Source organism: Pinus tabuliformis, chromosome J (assembly GCF_031772625.1).
Source record: "Pinus tabuliformis cultivar Carrire ecotype Pingquan chromosome J, CPIR1, whole genome shotgun sequence".
NCBI classification, from domain to species: domain Eukaryota; kingdom Viridiplantae; phylum Streptophyta; class Pinopsida; order Pinales; family Pinaceae; genus Pinus; species Pinus tabuliformis.
In genome coordinates, this window is record NC_142295.1 from 1,453,376,175 (window position 1) to 1,453,395,358 (window position 19,184).

Genomic DNA, 19,184 nt, shown 5'->3' on the forward strand with positions numbered 1-19,184 from the left:
GTTTATAGCAGATGTTGTATGGAAGGCACAACAAATTACAGATGACGACATGAAGAAAGTGTAGTTGATTACAATGCTACAGGACAGAGCATTGAGCTTGTATATCAAGTTTTGTTTTACAAAAACCAAATGCAACTATGCAGGAAACACAAGAAACGCAGAACAAAGAGTTTAAGAAGCCTAAATCGCAAGACTATTCAATGATAGAGTTTAAAGAGATCCAACATAGGATAAATGAGTTTGCATGGGACTTTGATTAGAGTTTGAAGTCTCTGCTCTAGTAGGCTAATATGCGGATCAAGTTTGATCAGCACAAAGCTTGGTACATTACTTCATTATTGCCTCATCTGATATTTCTACTATCACAATAGAAAATAGGGATGCAAGCTGAAGCTTTAGAGATTTCTATGAGATTGGAGGCTTCACCCATTTAGGATACAAATTTGGTAGTGCAATAGATTCAATCATAGTTGGCTAGCTTGCACATGGAGTTACAGAGCCTAAAAAAGGGAAAGGAAGTCTAGACTAAGGTTCACACAGAAGTTTGGTGCTTGAAATGCTAAGGTCATGGTCATGATAAGGACCATTGCCCGGTCTATCAAAATTATCTTATTGGGGGAGGTCATGTCCCCCTGAAGCCAGAAAATATTGCTCGGCCAAGCATAGGAGTAGCACTATGGTGCGTTATTTTTCAAATTTCCAGAAAGCATGAGACAAATAATTGTCATCTTCTACAAAGGTTTGTACAGACCCCGCAACATTACTTTTTCACTTTCTGCAAATTTGTAGCTCATGACGAGTGCAACTGTTGAAGTTATGAATTGATGATGGAAAGGACTCCTACGTATAGAATTCAGGCAGAGAATCAGCCTTAAGATTACGGTGCAAATGCAGCGTGCAGATGATTCTAGGGTTGAGGAAGAGGGCGAGAAGGAGGTGCTAGAAGGGGTCGTGGGCAGATCATTTGTTACAATTGTGGGGAAGCGGGTCATTTTGCGAGTGATTGTCAGAATCAAACACAACCCTCATGTCAGTGTTGTAGGCATTTTGACCATGTCATAGAAGATTTCCCAATACTTATAGCTAAGATGCAAGAAAAGAAGGCTTAGACCTAGCCGCCTATGCAGAACATCCAAATGATGAGGTCAGAGCCTCGTAAAGATGAGCCTAGTGTCAATATCATTACGTGAAGCGGTATAGCTACCAACGAAGATAAGGGGAAGCAACCAGAAGTAGATGGATGGGTATGCAAGGCTTTTGATAAGGATGTTGGGTTTGATTTAAATAAATCAAAGGAAACCTCTATGGAGGCTAAAAAGAGCTTCACAGAAGGTTCTACATCGGGAAGCCAAGAAAAGTCTACAGGAAACAATACTGCGCAGGACATAGAACCTTCATTATTAGTGTCATTTTTAAAGACTTGCATGAAGTTTCTAAGGGATATAAATGCGATAGAGGGGCTACAGGAACTGATAGATAACTGTACTGGCAAAAATAAACCCCTGCCTAAACAGCGCGTAGTATGTGAGGTGGGAAAAATCAAGAAGCAAACTGGTCGTGAGATGGGATGAACTGTGCAAATTGGAGAATACGAGATGGAACATGTAATTCTTGATTTGGTGTGTGATGCGAACATTCTACTAAAGTAAACTTGGGAGAGAATGAGGCGACCTGCGTTGCAGTGGCTTCTGATCTAGCTATGAATGGTGAACCAACAAAAGATTATTCCTATGGGGCGTCTATATGTGGTAACGGTAGATATTGAAGGTGCAAATGCTCTAGCTGCTTTTGAAGCGATTGAGATAGTCGATGATAGTAACCCTTACCTTGTGCTACTTGGAATTAATTTGGAGACATTTATCAATTGTCACTAGGAGAAATTTGTGAGTTGTGCATACACATTTCAAGAGGCAAAGCAAGAACCGGGAAAAATCCAAGAGATCCTCTTTTATCAAGGATTAATAAATCTGCAGTTGGGACAATAAGTAGAGCAGAATTAGAAAATTTTCTTGATAAATTTAAAACAAATATTTTAGGGATTCGTAGTGATCAAATTGACACCCTTAAAATACAAAACAAACAAAAAGTTCAAAATGTTGCATTGTCCATCTTTTGCCCCAAATGCAGAAAGAAACATGCCTTGAGAGAATGTTCTCTTGATTTAAAAAGTTTAGAAACTTATGTTATTTATGTGGAAAATCATGATACAAAAGAATATCCCTCAATACCATGACTTAAAGTTGTCTATCAAGAAGGAGTACCAAATTAGGTAGATCCTATCTATTTTATTGCTAAAATACCTGGTCAGAATCCACAACCAAACACAACTCAAGGTTTGAACACTCAAACATTTGCACAATCTTCACAAAGTAATTGGACTGCTCCAATTTCTTGACAATCTTGGCCACAACCTTGGTCACAAGGATGCAAAAATCCTTATGGAAAATACCCTCAATATCCTCAATACCCTCAATTTCCATAATTTCAACAATCATATCCTACTTTTCCTCCACAATATTATCCTCATCCCATTCAACAAACTCAACCTCAAAATTTGAATCCATAACTTTCATTACCATTTCCTGAAAGACCAAACAAATTTCCTACCCAACCACTCCCAAATCCAAATGATAGTAAAAATTCACAACCTATTTACAATACAGAAGGACAAAATTTTAAAACCTACATGATAACTCCACTAGATCTAAAAATGTTCAACATAGATCTGGAAGAATATTAGAAAAGAAGTTCCCATCGATTGTTATTCAAGAAATTGAAAAAGAAAAGATCTCTGAAGAAGAAAAGTCTCTTAATGAAAAATAATAAAGAAGAAAAGTCTTTTAATGAAAAAGGAAAAAATCAAAAACAAGTTACTACAACACATTCAAATAACTCAACTCCTATTATGGAACAATCTTCAGTATATGTTTCAAAATCCCCTTTCCCTGAAAGATTAAAAAATGATGAAGGGGTAGAAAAATAAATTGTATTGCCTGATTACAACATGTTAGATGAACTGAAGAATGTTTGCATAGATATTCCTTTGCTTCAATCCATTAAGGAAATACAAATTTTTCAAAGACAAATAGGGAATTGAGCATAAAAAGGCCAGGAAGAAAAAGAAAAGAAATCAATGCCTTAACTTCATTTTGGAGCCTCCCTACCAACCTCTCATAGTATCATGTCTTTCTTTGTCAAGTACACAAGCTTCAATGATTTTCTTACAAAATGATAGCCTAACCATCAGAGCTTGCTGCATTCCCCTCACAGGCTGTTCCTCTAGACTTTGTCTAGCTACAAGCTGAGTAGCTCCCTCAAGAAATTGCATAATTCTGGAGGGAAACCATCCTTCCCTCTATAAATTGAGAAATTCTTTCTAGCAGCTTGTTGAGTTCCAGAATTGCACAATTATGCCAGTAAGGATTCATCCAAAAACTTTCACAATTCCTCCCAACAGGGCTGCTGAACCTAGGAATTGTGAAACCTAGGCAACAATCAACTTCTCGGTCTAGAAATTGTGGAAATCTCCTGGGCAACCAGCCCATCTCCCTTATAGAAATTTGCATTTTCTCCCAACAGTTGAGAAACCTCTTACATGTGCAGTTGAGTTGATCGGTTCCCTACGGGACTGAGAAAACCTATTTTCATGCATGGGTTGCTTCTCCCAAGGCAACATGCAAAGGCATCCCTTGATTCAGGAATCTACTTTTAGCAGATGGAGGTTGCATGCAAGGATCATCTCAGAAACCTCTCACCAAGTGTCACTCTTCCTATATTTGTGGCATGCGCATCACATCTTCAATTTTATCAAAACTCATGAACTAGACGCTGTAGAGATCATAACTCACATCAACCTTGCAGCTCTGATATCCCCACATCCTCCCACCCCACCTGCTCTTGATATCTACAAAGATTTGGCTTGCAAGCATGTTGGTTGTCACGGGGATTCGTTCCCTTGACCTCTGTCCTCGCATTTTGTTGATCCTCTAGATTGTATTGTCTTGTGTTCTCCCATTCTGGACCCCTCACATGCTTTGAATGAGGATCAGGTTGTCGACGGAGTTGGTGTTATGAAGCCAACCTACACCATCATTCATGATGAGTGTGTGCAGGAATCTAAAGAAGAACCCACAGTGAATGATGACTCCCTTCTAGCCGCTCCTCATCCGCTTTATCTTGACATCCCTTATGATTTTTCCACTACTAATTTCCCCTGTGAAAACCCATTTTTAGATGTTTCTACTTCTGATCATTCACAAGACACTGGGATGTCAGTCTGTCATTATAGTGCGGAGAGGACACATCTTCCTCAAAAAATCCATCCAATATGTCATCTATATTTCCTGAAAACACAAAGCTTGAACATCTTTACTTCTCATCTACCCCTTTGTACAATTTATCAAATCTTGAGGACGTTGATTTGGATTTAAATGGGAATGCAACAAATTATAGAGATAACCATCAACACATAGATGTAACAGAAATAATACTTCATTACATTAATGTAAAATACTTAAATATGCTTACAAATAGAAATGGAAATAAACCAGCTAGGGCGATGGTAGCTTATCTCTGAGAAGAGATGTGGCAGATACATGCCTCTAAACTGCATTACAATGAAGCTCAAGGGCCTTTTTTATTATTGAACAATAAGAGAAAAACCTAAACAACCAAAACCCTAACCCGAGGAGATGTAACACTAAGAGTTTATTGGCCCTGTTGGGGTGAGTTGGACAGCCAACTTCCCGGGGTCGTGACTTGGTCATATTATCTTTGTTTGACATGCATGATAACCCATTGGAAATATTCTCCAAGGACTACAGTGGAAAAGATGATTTTCTATAGATTGCCAAAAGAATGTCATTTACGGCCTCAAAATGGCTCCGAAGGTTTAGGACCCGAAAAATTGCTAAAAATAGTAAATTCTACAATTAAGGAAACTGAAAAACTAAAAGAAATAGTGGTAGGGTTCGTAGTGGAATTGGCGGGTGGCACCAATATCCACTTGGATCAGAAATCGACAAACATCCTAAATTTTATGATCTTGGTTGTCATTATCTATTCACTTCCTCATCTGATCACAATGTTGATTCAATCATTGTTGATATGTCTAAGACACTAGTGTATGATGAGCCCTCTATGAATGAAGTCGAAACCCCGTGGACTATCGAGGCACTTCAACTCGAGTTGATGGTTATGTCATGCCCTCACTATCCTGAGGTTGGTCTCACTTCCGGTCAAGAAATTTTTGAAACACTCAAGGCTCCTCAACACTCTCTGCTTTGCATTGAAGATCAACCAAGCACCCATATTTTGTTTCCTCCACTCGAGCTACATGATCCCATCGCTCATGCATTGGAGGAATATTACATAGTAAGCACACATGAACAAAATAAGTGGTCTACCTTTCTCATGTTTTCTTGCATGACACAATCAATAGAATGCATACACTTGACATCTGCATGCAATGTAGCACAACACCATGGAAACTCCACATAGTGCATGTTATGTGCTTTCACTCATCTTTGTTCTGTGGTCGCTTGTATGCTCGAAGTGTGTCTGTATTCGTCATTATATCTTTCATGTTTGCTAGTTCACGCAACTGCGATGTTTGCAAACTGTGCCTTCACCAAAATGGGTCAACCAATGCATCAGTGGCTGCATCGGAAGTATCACTTCATGTGAGATGACCCATGCACTGTTAGTTTAGGAGTAGGAGCAGTGTTTTCTTTTGAGCTGTTTTCTTGCATGCATGTTTGCTTCTTTCTTTGTGTATTCATTTTCTTACTTGTTTGTTTTCTTAATTGCTTTTATTTCACTTTTGCTTCTGCTTCTTACTTTTATTTTGGTTTTATTTACTTGTTATTATCCATAGGGTAGTTTTGCATGGACTGTGCGTGACTCTTGAAACAAGCTCCGTAAAGTACGAGAGGACTTGTACAACTATCGAGATTTGGTTATCTATTGTATTATCTCTTATGTAAGAACTTGTTGTCTTCATTCCATGATACATCAATGGAAAATACATGATGTTCGAAGTGAACCTTGGTGAAAACACAATGCTTGTGCACTAACTAGTATCACCTACTCTAGTCGATTGTTTTTGGGTTAATCCTTGTCAGCTCAATCAAGTAGAGTAAGGTGAAGGGGGAAACCTTAACAAGCACATCAGAGGTATAATAAACTACTTCTCTATAGGAACAATGTCTTCTGCTCCTGTAATTCAGGATCCCTCTTCTGCCTCTGAAATGAATAAGTGCTATGCACAGTTATGAAGATGAAAAATGAAAAAAAAGGAAAGGTGAAAAAAGTTTGAAAAAAAATGAAAATGAATAAGGAAAGAGAAGAGAAAGGCTTCCTGCACAGAGAGGTGATGCAAGTAACTCTGTCGGGGTATTGACCAGGCTCGCTGGCAGTACAGCCATGGTTGTGTTCCTATGTGACTGCGTCGAGGTACTGTTCAAGCCTGCTCGCAGCAGAGCAACACCGGAGATGAAACTAAGACTCTGACGACCACACTGCTTGTGCACCAATATACCTCTCAATCCAAATCATAACAACTGTGTTGACTTGGATTGGAATGTGTGTCGATCGACCAAGAGCTTGGAAGATGTTACATCTTACAATCAAGAAAGTGTGGAAACCAAGGCGAACTAAGAACTGAATAATACTTCTGGAGGTGTTAGACTTTCTTTTGATGAACAAGGTCCATTCAGAGACCCGGAGTTCTACTGGTGTGTTGCCAAGTGTTGTAGTGGCTATAACCACCATCCAAAATTTTTCCTTAGCTTCATTTTAGAGCCTCCTCACCAACCTTTCACAGTATCATATCTTGCTTCGTCAAGTACAAAAGCTTCAGTGATTTTCTTGCAGAATGACAGCCTGTCCATTAGAGCTTGTTGCATTCCCCTCATAGGTTATTCCTTCGGACTTTGTCCAATTGTAGGTTGAGCATCTCCCTCAAGAAATTGCACAATTCTGGAGGGAAACCAACCTTCCCTCCAGAAATTGCACAATTCTATCTAGTAGCCTACTAGGCTCTAGAATTGTGCAATTCTGCCAGTCAAGCTTCATCCAGAAAATTGTGCAATTCCTCCTAGCAGAGCTACCCAACCTAGGAATTGGACAATCCTACGTAGTAGTTAGCTACTTTACCCAGAAATTGCACAAATCTCCTAGGAAGCCAATCCAGCTCCCTTCCAGAAATGGGCATTTTCTCCGAGCAGTTTAGTGACCAGTTCCCTCCAGGACAGAGCAAAACCTATTTGCATGCATGGGCTGCTTCTCCCAAGGTAACATGAAAAGGCATCCCTTGATTCAAGGATCTACTTTTAGCAGCTGGAGGTTGCATGCAAGGATCATCTTGGAAACCTCCCACCAATTATCACTCTTCCTTGATTTGTGGCATCCGCGTCACCTCTTCGATTTTATCAAAACTCATGAACCAGACACTGCAGAGCTCATTCCTTACATAAACCTTGTAACTCTAACACCCCAAATTACATCTAGGAGCCGTTAAAACATTTAGATCAGTTTTTTTGGGGTAAGCCCGCCTTCCATGTCTTATGTTGCATTCCAGGCGCTTTTTGTGTTTCACTTCATATAAATGATGTTTTCTTGATTTTAATGAGCACTTTCTGTCATTTTGATACATACTATATTGTACTACTACCATTTCAATGTTTATTAGCATCCCACTATTGTCGCATGCATGAATTTTTTTTTCACGAATGGCCGCTGATTCGGCGACTTGCATCACTCACATGCATGTTGTTCCATTTTCTAAATCTTTCATTCATTGTTTGCATGCATGATCATTCACTTATGCTTACAGTCAATAATGCCATGCATTCACTCTACCTCACCAAGACAACATTGTGCAATCCTAAGAGGGAAGGCTTTGTCTTCCTCTCGAGGAATGTGCATTTCTGCCTAGTGATTGTCCTCCAGTCTTGCATTGCGTAATTATGACAGATAATCACTGTTGGCCTAGAAAATTGCGCAATGTAGTCATTGAGCCTGCAACCATTGCCAGCTGAGATTGCCCATTTTGCAATTCCAGTAGCCAACAACCAGAATGGATTGTACATTGGATAGTTCTAGTAGACAGTCAACCTCCCAGTAGCCCAGACTGTGCCTTGTGTAGTCTTGGCAGTCAATTTCCTGACCTCCCTTTGGAAATTGTGCAACCTTCATGATCAGTCACACATGTATGTTGCAAGTCAGTTCTCAAGTTCATTTTGGTTTTTGACTAACAGAATGCTAGCCATGAGTGTTTCCATGTCTCCAGGTATTGCAAGTGTTCATCTGCCTTTTAGCAAAACAGGTACAATGGTTTTCAAGAGAGTAGATTCGAAGACACCGTTTAGAGCATACTTGGGATGTAGTCGATCAAGTGTCTATGGATTTTCCTACCCATGAAGACATTAAGTTTTCCCTAGAAAAAGACATCAAGAAATGACAATAATAGAATCACAACAAGCATCAACATGAACAGCTGTTGAAGGAAGCATAACGGATGCAACGAACACAAGAGGAAGTTTATTGACAACACAGAGGCAGAATGAAGTTACAAGCTCAAGCAGATCCACTTTTGATGAAAGCAACTTTGGAGACTCAGGTTATGAGGTGACAGTGTGACATGGCGATTATGCGAGAGTAGAGAACATAATAGAGAATGAGTTGCATGTGTTGAAGCAACAACTCAAGGACGAACATGAGCTACACATATGAGAGAATGAGTTGCAGTAGGAACATGTACAATAGCGGGCGTAACATGCACTCACGGATGAAACTACACCCGTACAAGTTAAAGATCCATCCTAGCAGCTGGCATGGAGCAGACATGGTGAGTAGTGTTGTTGATGGCAAGTGAGGGAATGCACCAGTATGCATGTCATTGTGCACATGCATGTGATCCTACCCTTTTAGCACACTCAACAAGGCAAAGACAAGAAGCAAGTCCAACTGGAGCTGAACATGTAGTTGACAGTTGATGTGCATGACCACTAGCACACACTTGAAGATAAGCATCAGTGTGTTTCCAATTCGGCACGCCTAGAAGACCATGAGAATGCTAGCAGATGAGTTGGATGGGGGAGCCATAATAATGCACTCGGATGCAACAGAGGCAAGAGTTCACTTCAGCAAGATGTCACCATGGAGTGCATGCACACCATCACTGATGACCAAGATTCGCATTTGCTCACCACCTTCACCATCACAAGCATGTCAAAGAGTTGGTCTCACCACAATGGACCAAGTCTCAGTGATGTCTTGCATGGCTTGCTCAAGCCTTTTTATTTCACATGAGCACATGTGCATTGTAATGTAACATATTGTCAAATGGAAGTTCAAGTGTTGATAGTTGGATGTAATCTGTTATGAAACCAGCTCAAGAAAAGATAGAAAAGATAGATCAACGCCTTAGAATTCAGCCTCTTTGAGGGGGCAACCTCCTTTACATTACATAAATGAACAATTCTTGGATGATACAAATGAAAAGACCTCCTTTCTATATAGGAGTCTAAGGGGTTATAACATAATAAGAGCCGACATAACAATAGTAATGTAAGGGCACAATAATAACAATAGTGGGCTTCTATGGGGCACAATAGTAACAATATGGACACTACATGGGTACATCAATATAATAAGTGGGTTATACTAATAACAATAATGGGTTACACTAGTAGTATAGGGGCCTAACATGCCCCTCTCCTTCAAAAAGTGTTGTCCTCAACGCTTGAGTAGTTCTTGATGCTTCTGTATAAAATTCTTGTCCTCCCATGTGGAATATTCAGCAGGTAAGTTCTTCCACTTGATGAGATACTCTGAAATTGATCGATTTCGTAGCTGTCGAGTTCTTGTTTCTGTGACTGCTCCAGGTTCCAATATGATTTTTCCTTCCTCTTCAATTTCTGGCAATATTGCTTGAATTGGGATCTTTTGCAGCTTTTGAATAAGTGGCCATACTTCTTCATCCTTCTTCCATTCATCCCTTGCTTCGTTTATCCAATCTGGTTGGATAATATAAATAGCACAAAACAATGCTTCCACATCCTCATCCTTGAAGAGTCTTCCCATTCAGTAAGGTCGCCATTTTTTAAGTGCATGTAGTATTGCCAACATTTCCTTCTCATAAATAGCTTGCTTGAGATGTAGCAGTAAAAATACCCAATCACCTACATCAAAACATTTTTCACTACGATGTTGATCTACCTGTTGTTTCGTTTGATTTTGCACCGAAGTGGCATTATCCTTTAAAAGTTGGATAACTTGTTGTTGATGCTCGATGTGATCTTTCTCTACTTGAACCTTTTTCTTCTTGATATGTCCTTCTATCTTTTGAGGAATGGTAATTTCTTCCAGTCCTTTAAAAGATATGGTCGGATTCATTTCTTGATGCTCGATTTGATCTTTCACTTCTTGAACATTTTTCTTGTTGATTTGTCCTTCTATCATGATAGTTTGAGGAGTGGTAGTTTCGTCCATTGAATTACAAGATATGGTTGGATTCATTTCTTCTTTCTCGATGTGATCTTTCACTTCTTGCACCTTTTTCTTCTTGATATGTCCTTCTATCTTGAGAGTTTGAGGAGTGGTAATTCTTTCCAATGCTTTACAAGATATGGTCTGATTCATTTCTTCTTTCTCTGGGGTGGTGTCCTGGCGTATATCCTCTTCTTTTGATGTTTCTTGATCATTTTCTTCCTCCTCTTCATATTCTATGTAAAATAATTTCTTCTCAGCACACCTATGACCTTTAGTGCATTTGCTATCACAATTGTAACAAATCCCTTTTTCTCTTTTTTCTTCCAATTGTTGTGGTGTAACCCTTGTAGGTTGTGGAAGGCTGGGAGAAACAACACTTCCATCTTTATAGTTGTGAGGGGTATGCTTCCTGGTTTCCATAATTTTGCTTTCCATTATGTCACAAATCCCTTTTACTCTTTCCAATTGTTGTGGTGTTGCTCTAAAGAAGGTGTTGCTCTTTGTATCCTCATAATGTGCTATCATTTCCTCTGTGAAAATTGACCACGTAACAAGTTTTTTACGAGAACAAAGCCCTTCATACCACAAAAATTGATCTAGTTTTAAATATGAAGATGCAATACATACCTTTTGTAATAGTTGTACACCATGTAGATCAAAATATTGCTCCATCTGAAGTATCCAATTTACCGGATCCTTGCCATCAAACTTCCTCATCTTGTTTTTTCTTGATTTTAGGAGCTTGACCTTGAAATGACTGTAACCTTGTACTTTCAGATCTTTAAGTTCTGAAATTGTGAACTATAGTAGCCCTCTATGTCCTCTTTCCAATGCCACTAGTCTGATCCAAATTGGATTCTCTAAGAAAGGGTTATGCACAATCTCCCAAGATGACTTGATTATAGACATTTCCAGAAGAGCGAAATTGTATGAAGTGCCACGTGTCACTGTTTCAACCTTTGGAAATGAAAAATGCATAAAAGAAAACTACAGTCTGTCCACTTTCTGTACCTTCTTACAAAATTTCAATCCGATGCTCAGAAAGAAAGTTATGACGATTTTCCCCAGGTCACCTGTTTTGAGTGTAATTCATGAGTCTGCAAAAAGACCAACTTCCTCATATCATATCTCCGAAAATATTGCGCGAAAAGCTCTAAAATTCGGACCCAAGGTTCAAAGCGATTTCTTCTCAAATGGGTTTTTTTTGCGACTTCTGAAACGTCACAGAAAAAAAGTTATAGCGAACATTCCACGATGACCTGTTTGGAGCAGCGAAACCCTAGAATCCAAAGCTCTGATACCAAATGTTATGAAACCAGCTCAAGAAAAGATAGAACAGATAGATCAATGCCTTATAATTCAGCCTCTTCGAGGGGGCAACCTCCTTTACATTAAATAAATGAACAATTCTTGGATGGTACAAATGAAAAGACCTCCTTTCTATATATACGAGTCTAAGGGGTTAACATAATCAGAGCCGACATAACAATAATAATGTAAGGGCACAATAATAACAATAGTGGGCTTCTATGGGGCACAATAGTAACAATATGGACACTACATGGGTACATCAATATAATAAGTGGGTTATACTAATAACAATAAGGGGTTACGCTAGTAGTATATGGGCCTAACATAATCATCATAAAGTAGATGAAGATGCATGAGGGTAGATGAATTGTCACAAAGGGGAATGTCAAGGGTCACTCCACCTTTTTCTATAAATAGAACCTCATAGCTCATTGTAAAGGCTTTTGGTCAACCAATATTTCGATAAGACTATCTTGGAGAGATTTTGGACAATATTGTAACGATCAATGGCTTCTCCATTGCACAGAGCTATTATATCTCTTTGGAGGAGAAGGAGGGTGTGAATGTAATGTTCCACTATCGGAATTAGTGGTTGGACATGGATGTATTGTATGACTGGAACTTAAACTTCTTAATATAATAGATTCATCATGTTTCATGCATATGTTGTATTGTATTCTATGCTCTCTGGTTTACTCTAATGATATATGTATTTGTTTGCTTACGCATGCATGTATGGACTATTTTGTATAAGTATGTAAGAATCTTTCTTAAATGTGTTGTGGGTTTAACCATCACTTGGGATTGCTCACTAACTTTCTTTCCAGCTTGTGATGCATCTTCACTCGTGTGTTCCCTTCCAAGCCGTGTACTATTACAGGTTTCCAGGGGGTGCACTCACCCCACCCTTAGTGTGTTATAACCTCTCATGCACCTTCCTTGACTTATTGTAGCTGTCACACCCTTGCTACCAAAAAAGTTATCTTACTTGCCTCTGTGCAAAATTGCAGTCAAGGCATTACCATACAACCCACTACTAGGACTCCTACACCAAATGGTTTGAGGTCTAATTGGGACTTCTTATTGGGGAGATCCCCTTACATGTTGGTGGGTCCAACACCATCAAAAAATGGGTAAAACAAAAATTCATAAATATATTGATCCACAAAGTACCATTGTGAAAACACACATCAATGGTATGGAGATCCCAAATACATTGATTGATCTAGGAGCAACCATAAATATCATGAGTAAACAAACTATGAATCAATTAAAACTTTCTAATATTAAATATACACCTACACTATTACAATTGGCAGATAGATATGTAATCAAACCTGATGGTGAATTAGAAGACATATATGTATCCTTATATGATTTTATGATTTTAACACCCAGGAATAACTTAGGAGGACATCCATTGATTCTAGGAAGACCATGGCTAGCTACAGATGATGATTTTATAATTTGTATATCTGGTGATATGTTCATTTTTATGGGAGTACAATAAATAAATTCACACTATATCCACCAACAAAAACAATAGTAGAGGTTGAAAATGAAGAATGGATAGATGATGACTTTGATATAAGGTCAATCTTTGCTACTTCACAAATAGATGAGGAAGATCAAATTTTGAATTTAATGGAAAATAATGAATCTTCATCATATTGTGAATCTAGTCAGAGTTTTCAAGAGTAATGAAATATTGAATATTTATCATCTTGTCAACTATCCTTGCATTCTATGGAAAAATTTGGCAATTCTACAATTGAAATATTTTAAGGAAAAACTTTGAATACCAATAATAATTTGGAAGAATTTTAAAAGAAAGAATTAATCAAGATGTTACAAGAACATGCATCTGCTTATGCATAGGAATAGGGAGAATGTTAAGGAAGAACTACAAAAACTATTGAATGTCAATTTCATCTATCCAATATCAAACATCCATCAGATTTCACCCTTAGTAATTGTTCCTAAAAAGAATGGAAAATGGAGAGTTTGTATTGACTATAGGGATTTAATAAATCCACTTTAAAAGATTACTTTCTAGTCCCTTTCATAGATCAAGTTTTAGATACACTCGAAGGAAGGAAATATTTTTTATTTTTAGATGGTTTTAGTGGGTATAATCAAATCCAAGTAGCCCTAGAAGACCAAGATAAAAATACCTTTACATGCCCATGGGGAACTTATGCTTACCGAGTACTTCCTTTTGGATTATGTAATTCTCCTGCAACATTCAAAGAGAAGTATTAAACATTTTTTTCTCATTTAATTCATGATTGTGTGGAAGTGTATATGGACGATTTTACAGTTTATGGAAATTGTTTTGAAGAAGCTCTTAAAAATTTGGAAAGAGTTATCATTAGATGTAAAGAGGAAAATATCTCATTAATCCATGAAAAATGTTTTATGATGTTTACTGAGGGAATTGTTTTAGGACACCATATTTCAGGAAATGGAATTCGAGTGGACACATGTAAAGTAGAATTTATTTTGAAAGTATCAATTCCAACCCATTGTAACGTTTTATTCACAAAGGTGTACGGAAAGAAATCACCTAAGACTGTGGATGACAAATAGTCTCAACAATATAAATAACTAGTAAACATTGCAGATCTACATCAAATGATAGAAGAAAAACTTGTCAAAGTCCTGATCTATGCCACAATCATAGTTAAATAGCAAAATGAAGTAGTAATAAATACGGGAAAATCCAATAATCCAATGGAAACCAAATATACAAAGAATAGATCTTATTAAATAACACCTGTGAAGGGAACAAATAGATGTTATCAGTCCCCCTCTATGGGATGGTTTCTTGGCTATCCTCAAACGTCTTCAGCTTGTGTAGAGTCTCTCTCCTCTATAATGTGTAAACCCAAAAAATAAATGTTTGATGTCGATGGGAACTCAAATGGAAGAAAAATGGTGTGCAACAATGATAATAATTAAAGTTACAGCAATAAGTGCAGCAATGAAAATGATAAAAAGTGAATAATGAATGGAGACCCCTTCTATTTATAAAAAAATATTGAGTTGTCCTCGAATAATGAACAGTAATAAAATATTATTAACCCAATTCTTGGAATAACCACTTGAAATATTTTATTATATTTGGTTCGGAGGGAAAAAGTATTTAAACTTAAATTTAGGAATAATAAATAAATAAATGATTTATTTATTATCTCAAGAAATTGGTTAAGAAATAATAAACAAATAATGATTAATTTAATTATTCCAGAGGGATTTAGTCAAACTTGACAAGGAATAATAATTAATTAGTGATTAATTAATTATCGCTAGAGAAAAATAGGATAATTAATAATTTGTCTGTTGATTTTTCATAATTGGGTCAAATATGACAAGGAATATTAATTAATCAATGGTTTAATTAATTATTCCTAGAAGAAAATTAAATAAATAGTGATTTATTTAGTTATTCTTAATGGGTTTAATTATAAATTACTTAACAAATGTGGTTTATTAAGTAATTTCTCATAATGAAAGCAATTTTACTATGGTAAAATTGGCCTTACATGGTTTACTTCAATTTATCTAGTAAATTAGGCTAGATGATAAATTTTTTGGTGATAACAGATTGCCCCCCAATGTACGAGTGTTAGGAGCAAAACGTATGACCAAAGTACGTTGTAAAGACACAATTACTAGACAATAAAGTGGAGTCAGAGAGAGATAGAGAAGCCAATAGAGATGAAGTGAAAGATGATAGGGACACAGGGAGGCGAGGTAGGCATACCTATACCTACCGAGATAACTTAGTACAAGAATAATGATGTGCAGAAACATAAAACTAAGCAATAAGTACACGCTGAATGGTACATGACATGCTATCATAACTAAACCAAAAAATAATACATTGTGTCCCATATACATAATGCACCTAGAAAAAACATGAGCCATGAATGAATATGATATCCTCTGAGTACATGAGATATAATGGCACTTCCCTCAAAAAATTGGTGGGAGGGAGGGTAGAACAACCGACGAAGCCGTGTTGAATAGGGAAGGGTTCTACAAAACTGAATGGATCATCTGAAGGGGACGTGCATGCTATGAACACTATGATCAGTAGGAACCGAACCCATCAAATCTGTGGAACTACATTTGAGGTTGTAGCATACTACGAAGGCATCTGAGCATGTGGGGGACTACCTAAAGGGCCACCCCCTCATGAGGTCTGAAACATCTCACACACACCCGAGAATCATTGGTACAATATGTTGCATCACTGGACCATCAAGTGTATGGATCGCGATCATGAAACAACCAAGTCAAAGGGAAACGATGACTCCCTCTGCTCGATCTAAGGCACCGAACAAGAATGGAAGTTGGAACAAAGATACACTGCCCTCTCGGCTATTCTTCTGGAACAAATGAGTTGATGTTGACAAAATAGGGCCCACGATAGGTGAGGCAATGAGGATCCTCAACTAAGGCATGAGGGAAAATAATAATGTGACTGATGGAATGACACTAGGAATGATGGAAAATGTGGGACTCAGGAACAAATATACGACTTCCCTTGTCAGAGCATAAAGTGCATGGTTGACCTGGCAGCTACTGATTCGAGTCTAGAGGTGATGGGAGACAGTATGACTGGAGGCCAAAATGGGAAACACAAGATTAACAATATGTAAAAATGGATGGAATACTATGACATGATATAATGGGATGTGAAACAAACTCAATGGATGCAAAGGTGACTCATTGCAGATGCTCTGAACAAGGGTGACTCGATGACACTGCCACACCGTATAGGCCTGGTGGGGACCATGAAGGCATGAGTAAATGATGGTTACTCATGAATAAAATTGACACATGAGATGAAAATTATTAAGAGGAGGTGGACCTCAAAGTACAAGTGTCGCTTTATGAAGAAATTCGATTTTGAGAGGCAACAAAATGACCCTTCTTGGAAAAATGGGTTCCTGGTGAAGTGTCAAATCATCAAAAACTAAGAAACACCCATTATAATATTGGATGAGAGCTTTCCAATGGTGTTGATGGTTTGTGAAACTGAGTTACGGTTTTGTCATAATGGGTGATAGAAAAATTGTGGATTTTTCTATTAAAGGACGTTTTCCCTCCAATTTGAATTTGTTTTCTAGGTGAGCTATGGTGAATTTGGGGAGGAGGAAGAGGCCCTAAAACTTGTGGAGATCGTAGTGGAAAAACTGACCATCAGAATTAGGATTTGTGACTTTCAGGTAGGTGGCCTTACTCTCTCTTTAATGTCAATGGTTTATTTCCTGATTTTTGACACCATTTCCTGATTTTTGACACCATGCAGCTCCCTGGGAGACCTCTGCTCCTCTTCACGGTCGCATCACACTTTTTGTGCCCAGAAATGCGATCTGGCTCGTAGTAAATAGGTGAAATCCTGTGAGCTTTCACTTTTTAGGCAGAAATCTCTGATTTGGGGCTGGAAAGAGTAGTGGTTTTTTGGCCTAATGGGGGCTGTAGGTTGATCAGTGTATGCCAATGTTTTCTTCTTTGAACTGATAAGACAAGTGGTGTTTTGTAGACATGGAAGCGCTGAAAATAAACTAGCATGAGTGAGACTTGGATACCCTTCGATCCGAGATTCAGAGGGATCAAGGGGTTCAAGGGGCATTAGCTCGCTACGAGGTTCTTAAGATGGTAGAGAAACCATTGATGACGGCAAGTGAGCTCTTGCTATCGAGGATTATGAGCTATTGGGTTGCATACCATGAGGTATTTTTTGTGCAAGGGCACAAGATTGAGCTCACATTATAGGATATTTATTTCTTGACTTGACTCCCTCCCCTAGGGGTGGTGGGGGATATACATCTGGTTTTGCCTCGTGGGAGGAACATTAACAAGTTTGTGGAGTGCCATTGTCCACGGTATGTGCGTGTGAAGGGCGTGACTATCTTGATTGGTGATCTAGACAGGCTAGAGACATGGGTTGTTTCCACAGCAGTGCTACTAGCTTGGGCAGTGAGGTGTTCCACTACATCACTCATGGGTAGAGGATGCTGGTTGAGAGTGTTTTGTCTGGGACCTACTATGGGTGGGCCCAGATGATACTGTCATCGATGAAATGATAGTTAAGCCTATATAGGAGGGAGGTGAACCATGACTGTGCTTTTGGCATAGTGTTGTGTGCATTCTTCTTTGAGAAGATACCCACCATCTATCCTCATGTACAGATCCGAGAAGGGGGCCCACAGGAGCCCAGGATGCGTCGTTGGGGGAAGCTACTGTGGAGAGGAGGAGGAGGGGGAGTCAGATGGGTGTTCCAACCTAAATTTTCTGTACATTAGGATCAGATGCCCCTCTACATTAACGATTATCCTTATAGCAGGATGAACTATCAGGTTAATCTTGACTTACCACTTCCACCTTGGTGAGCATGGGGACTAGACAGTAAGTGTTAAGTTGTTATTTTTATGGTTCCTTTCATATTTTTGTCACATGTATGTGGTAGTGAGTTTAAAATATGTGGTATGAAGACATACCATCAGTGAAACCGACAGGATATGCAAGATGAGCTGCGGTGCCAAGGGCTTCATATCAGGGAACATTGTCGTCAAGTTAGGGTCCAGAGGATAGTGCGTTACTTATTTATCTACACTATAGGTGTGAGGTAATCTTGATAGGAGTTTTTGAGCATGGATGGCATGAGTTAGAAGATCGATACACAGATGAGTGTACCGGCCTTCCCTCAAAGTGGTGACGTATCATGCAGCGCATTGCGATGGTTGGTCAAGCCGTATGCGATCTACGTGTAGTTGGAGAAGAGCGTTTGGTGTGGGATTCGATGGACAGTGACTAGATATGGGGACATGTGTGTCCCTTTGGTATTGATTTTTGTAACATGTAATGGGCATGTCTAGTGTATTTAGATCTATGGGCTCAAAACACTTGTATGTTTTATATGACATAATATGATTATGCATTTTTATATGACAATGATGGTTCGCCATGTGTTGTATTTTATGGTTTTCTTTTGTGGTATACATGTGATAATTTCCAATCTAGAATGTTATTTGCATTGGTATCTACCTAGTTATTTTTGCTCTAGGAACATGACTGAAAGTAATGGTTTCAAATTCACGTACTAGCAGCTTAACTCGTAGGTATTTTCTAGATAGGACTTGGTTATGCGCATGATACACACCATTCAATTGCATGACAAGTAGCAACGAATATAAATAAACATGAAGATGAATAATGCGATGAGCGAGGGCCTCGACTAACAAACCCATCACTGCATCATATTTAGCCTGGTTATTGGTGGCAGATCCATTGCACACATTGTTCGAAAGGACTAACATATGCAAGGGGGTAAATATGGCCCAGGCTATCGAGGCTAGATTCCTAGA